Below are 6,041 nucleotides of genomic sequence, written 5' to 3' on the forward strand. Positions count from 1 at the left end.
TCACAATTTTGTCATAACCAATATCTTGCCCTAACCTTAACATGGTTGCCATACACAGAAAATACATTGGCATTGAATGTAAACTAAAACATTATCATTGAACGTAATCAAGGGTTTTTGCAGAATTGTCCATCATGTCCAATATGGTGTCACATGAAAGATGGGACGAGTGTTACAATCACAGGAAACCAAAGTGAAGCAAACCTCTGTGCTGTGTCCCCTGCTGAGGCAGATCGTATGTGCTGAAAACTGTAAAAGAAGAGAAAGCAGATGTGGACCTTTCTTTTTTCTCTGCTGTACTCAGGTCTCTCTTGCAACAGAGATAATGAGATTACCTGATTAAATAAAGGTTATATATAATGGCTGTTGACTTCACAATGGTATAAGCATTCTTTACAGAAACACTTCCCCCGTGCCGGACAGAATGTCCTAATGATATATGACGTGGACATTGCTTTCACCTAAGGAGCTAACATCTACACATGGGTAACAAATGAGAAGAAACATCTACACACACAGTGTGAACAGCGTTCCTCCAAAGTCTGTTCCCTCGGTTGGTGTTTTGGTGATGGTTGGTGGATCTCCTAAAGGTGTTTACCTGGTTATAGATCGTGTGACTGTCAAGGCCATCGGACATGATTCACATACATTATATTGGAAGTTTTCAACGAGCCATCATGATCTGAATGGAGACATTACATTCTTGATGTTTGCCCACTCTTTTATTCAGGTTTTTGCTTTAATACATCTGTTGGGCACAAGCTTTTATTGTATAAGCTGAAGCAGGGTTATAAGCACAGAGTGTCTGGGTGGGACTTATGCACTCAGTGACCAGAAAATTAGAAACCACTGTGAGTACGATGTTGGCACTGATAACAGCCACCACAACCCGTCTTATCCATGGCCCTGTAGTGTGCTGCTGATACAGCCGACCTGGCCAACTCTACATTACCAAGATTGATGGATGGACCTGCGTTCTATGGATGCTGCGTTTGTGTTCATTCCAAAGGTCTTAGCAGGATTTATTGCACGACTTGACCAGCTGTGGCCAGGTCATTCCATCTGAATGTTCCTTGAACAGTTCCTGGACATTCTTTGACATGAACGCAGACATGAAGCATTATTGAAAGTGTCCATCGTGATGAATCCAGTTTTCTACTTCTACACCTTAAACCATACTGCTCGTATTGGTACTGAACGTTGGTATTAGATTTAGATTGCGGTGCAGAAATTTGTCCAAAATTGGCATAATTTCTTGGGATGCTGAGCTGTTAACCACGAAACACTTTCAACAGCGTGCCATGGACAGGAGAGGCACCCTGTGTAGGTGTCTGCTGTTACACCCCCGTGCAGGTAGAATGAGACACATTGTGTGTTTGTGTAATCCCTTATTCTGGCCAGAGTCACCTGCTATCTCCCGCATTTACAATCTTGGTCGACCAAACATTCATATTTCTTTATTCTAGTCCTTTCATTGTTTTACTTTGAAGAAGCTGCCTTTTAGAGCCCATAAACTCTACAGTCCTAGTGAAACACAATTGTGTTGACTTTCTCTCTCATCTGCCCACTTGCAAAGCAAACAGGGAATTGGAGTTGTTGGCTTTCGTAGAGACATTATGTAAATGGTAACTTTTCACTTTTTTTGGCTCAAGCAGGGTTTCTATTTTTCTGGTCACTGAGTGAGTTAGTCCACTGTGGGATTGATCAACAGCTGCGTTTTCTTAAGGGACAACTTGGGCCTTATTTTCATAGCTTTGGCCATCTTTTCTGTCAGTAATGCAAACATTTTGCTCACAAACTTACCTGCGGAGATCGCAGCAACAAACTCAGAGGGGTCAAGAAACATGAGAAGTCAGACAGTCAGACAGGTTGTAAACAATTACCTGTTATCCAGATGGTCTGAACTACATATTTGGAGGTAAATATAAAAGTGAGTGCACCCGAAATATTGGCAATAAGTGATGATGAAAAAAAATCAAGCGGTATTTCCCAAAGTTAGTCTTTGGAAATCTATCCTTCAAACCTGTCTTTAGCTGTGTTCCCACTTTTCCATCTAGTATTACTGACATCAAATACGGCCTTAACTATAAAAATAGAGAAGAAGAAGACATAATGAGATACAAAATTGAAGTGGTGTTAGGTAAAATGTTTTTTTCTTCCTCAAAATTTCCCCAGTTGAGGACAAACTGTTGCAGCTGCAACCACAACTTGATGGTGAGGAGAATGGTGGATTGCTGGTCTTATCAGGGCTTTAATAAACAAAAAAAGCCCCGATAAGCAGATAGACTTCTACAGGACGCAGTGTGCTCTTTCCTGATGGCTGAATATTGTGCCTTTACCAAGAATCTTAATATTCCACAGGGTTTAACTTCTATCTAGTGAGTAGAATTCAAAACAAATCATTTACTTTTTTTGGGATTAAGAAGAAAGAGAAGCAAAAACAGGAGTTTTAAGATCTTTTCTGAGGTAAAGTACGGTACCATTATCTAAGTGTAGACTGTAGGATTAAGACATTCCAGCATTACGAAACAATCTTTTGAATTCAATGCTGAAAAAGAATCTTGTGCGAGGCTGGTCTCCATGCTGCCAGCGCTGCTGTTTTTAGACTAAGCCGACTGGACGGACAGAAGTGAAAGAAAACTTGTCTTTCTTCACCACAAAGGACTCTGAGCAGACGGACACGTTTTTCTGTGATCGGGCGAGCTAATGGAAGACCTGAACAAATGGTTTGCCTTCAGGCTGTGGAGAGGGAGGACATGTGCTGGACTCTTATTGTGTAATATTCCTGTTCAATGTTTCTCTCATGCTCTATATGTGCTCACACGTGGAATAGGGGGTGGGTGTGTTTGCTTGTGTGCGTCTTTCTGCTTGTTTACAGGCAAATACGGGACACTGTGCAGGAATGGTTTTGTCATTGTCCGTGTGAGTGTGAGTGTGTGTGTGTGTGTGTGTGTGTGTGAGAGTATAAGCATATGGAGTGTGAGAGGGAGAAAACACTAAATACAAATTCTCTGTATCAACTTACAGATACAATTTAAATAAAACTGCTGACATCTCTACCAACTACATGTTAAGTGTATTTTTGCTGGCCTATATATTTGTCTGCAAGTGTTTTTGTCTATCATTGGATTTAAACTTTAGCATGTCCATATGTGCTGAATCAGTTTACCCAAACAGAAGGTACACTCTCAGTCCATTCCCCCGGCCCAGCAATTTTGAAGCATTCCAAACAGTTTAACCCAATGAGGCTATATTTATCCATGTGCACAGTTGACTGCTGCACGAGTTCAGATGTGATGGCGGATCTTGAAGGCGACTGTTGAGATAATAGTTGAAGCGAGCACTTGTAGGAGTCTCGTTAGCTGGGCATTGTGAATTTGATGATTGAATGATTTTTTTCAAACTGATAAAAATTGCAGAAAATGAACAAAATCTCAAAAAGAACTGTGTGTGGCACATATGTCGTTTATTTCATCTGATGTGAAAAAAATGTAACATGCACCTTATTTCCCCGATACCTTTCTTCAGACTATTCCAAAGCTTGTGCTGTAGGTTAGTGAGGACTTCACTACTTTCCAGTTGTTATGCAGATGATACACAATTATATGTATCGATCAAGACGAAACCAACCAGTTCGCTAAACTTCAAGCAGCCTTAAGGACATAAAAACCTGGATGACCTGCAACTTCCTGATGTTAAACTCAGACAAGAAGTTATTCTATGAGGCCCACACCTCCGAAATCAATGATCTAATGAGATAGTTTCACTTATTGGCATTGCTCTGGCATCCAGCAGCACTGTAAAGAATCTCTGAGTTATCTTTGATCATGTTATGTCCTTTAACTCACAGATAAAACAAACTTCAAGGACTGCCTTTTTTTTACCTACATAACATTTCAAAAATCAGACACATCCTGCCTCAAAAGGATGCAGAAAAATTTGTTCATGCATTTGTTACCTCTAGACTAGATTACTGCAATTCCTTATTATCAGGCTGCTCTAATAAGTCTCTTAAATCTCTCCAGCTGATTCAGAATGCTGCAGCACGTGTACTAACAAAAACTAAGAAAAGAGATCATATTACTCCTGTACTAGCTTCTCTGCACTCTCCCTGTAAAATCTAGAATAGAATTTAAAATCCTTCTCATCTATAAAGCCCTGATTGGTCAGACACCATCGTATATTAAGGAGCTTATAGTACCATATTACCCCACTAGAGCTGCGCTCCCTAAATTCAAGGTTACTTGTGGTTCCTAGAGTCTTAAAAAGTAGGATGGGAGTCAGAGCCTTCAGTTATCAAGCTTCTTCTGTGGAACCAGCTTCCAGTTTCAGCTGGCTGGCTCAGGTTTATAGTTAGGGCTGGCTCAGGTTTATAGTTAGGACTGGCTCAGGTTTATAGTTAGGGCTGGCTCAGGTTTATAGTTAGGACTGGCTCAGGTTTATAGTTAGGGCTGGCTCAGGTTTATAGTTAGGGCTGGTTCGGGTTTATAGTTAGGGCTGGCTCAGGTTTATAGTTAGGGCTGGCTCAGGTTTATAGTTAGGGCTGGCTCGGGTTTATAGTTAGGGCTGCCTCGGGTTTATAGTTAGGACTGGTTCGGGTTTATAGTTAGGGCTGGCTCAGGTTTATAGTTAGGACTGGTTCGGGTTTATAGTTAGGGCTGGCTCGGGTTTATAGTTAGGACTGGTTCGGGTTTATAGTTAGGGCTGGCTCAGGTTTATAGTTAGGACTGGTTCGGGTTTATAGTTAGGGCTGGCTCGGGTTTATAGTTAGGACTGGTTCAGGTTTATAGTTAGGGCTGGCTCAGGTTTATAGTTATGGCTGGCTCGGGTTTATAGTTGGGACTGGTTCGGGTTTATAGTTAGGGCTGCCTCGGGTTTATAGTTAGGGCTGCCTCGGGTTTATAGTTAGGACTGGTTCGGGTTTATAGTTAGGGCTGGGTCGGGTTTATAGTTAGGACTGGTTCGGGTTTATAGTTCGGGCTGGCTCGGGTTTATAGTTAGGACTGGTTCGGGTTTATAGTTAGGGCTGGGTTGGGTTTATAGTTAGGACTGGTTCGGGTTTATAGTTAGTGCTATAGGCCTAGACTGCTGGAGGACTTCCTAGGATACACTGAGCTCCTCTCTTCTATTTCTCCTTCTGTATGAATTCATGTCTCATTAATGCTCATTAATAACTTTGCTTCTTCCCCAGAGTCTTTGTGCTTTCTCTCCTCACAGGTTTCCATGGATCGTGGTTATATCTGGACCCTGGTCCAGCCTCCTGCTGTGCTGGACAGAGGATGTCGTATGTGTACAGATTGTAAAGCCCTCTGAGGCAAATTTGTGATTTTGGGCTATACAAAATAAATTGAATTGTTCCATTGCAGTCAGTTAATTTCACTGCAGTAGGGAAATCAACTTACAGTTACACTTGTATGTATTTGCTTGCTGCAGGGACAGTTGTATTAATTGACTAACCTATAAACAAGCTCATAGGTCCACACCTACAGGCAATTTAGAATCACTGTGGGAGGAACCTGGAGAACCAGGTGGGAACCCACACTGACACAGGGAAAAACATGCAAACTCCACACAAATGGGCAGCCTGGGAATCAAACCCTGGTCCCTCTTGCTGTGACGACGACAGCGCTAGGCATCATTTCATGTCACTATAGCTCTTTTCTCACATTGTCCAGAGTCGCACATTCACACGTGTAGAACCAGAAGATTGTCCGTGTCAGACCCATTCTCACCTTCTGGAAACACTGTTGGGTTTAGGCAAGCGCTGGTGCCTGGGCAGAGCGCACATTTGTAATTTGGTCATAAACAACAGAGTCTCTTGCCATCCCTTGAATTTGTCTGACCATTTAAGCATCTGCCCTTTCCGACAGATTTTTCATAAATCTTGTCGTGCCTTCCAGGTGTGTACGTTTCTGCACAGTGGGAGCTGCCACGTTTTCCCCTGTCACAAACAAAGACATGCTTGTGCTTGAACGCATGCAGCCTTTACGATACAGAACAGTCTGATGGTTTGTTAGTTATAGTGGTGTAATAACCCATTT

Source organism: Anarhichas minor, unplaced genomic scaffold, assembly GCF_050575085.1.
Source record: "Anarhichas minor isolate MPS153535 unplaced genomic scaffold, ASM5057508v1 ptg000040l, whole genome shotgun sequence".
Taxonomy (NCBI): Eukaryota; Metazoa; Chordata; class Actinopteri; order Perciformes; family Anarhichadidae; genus Anarhichas; species Anarhichas minor.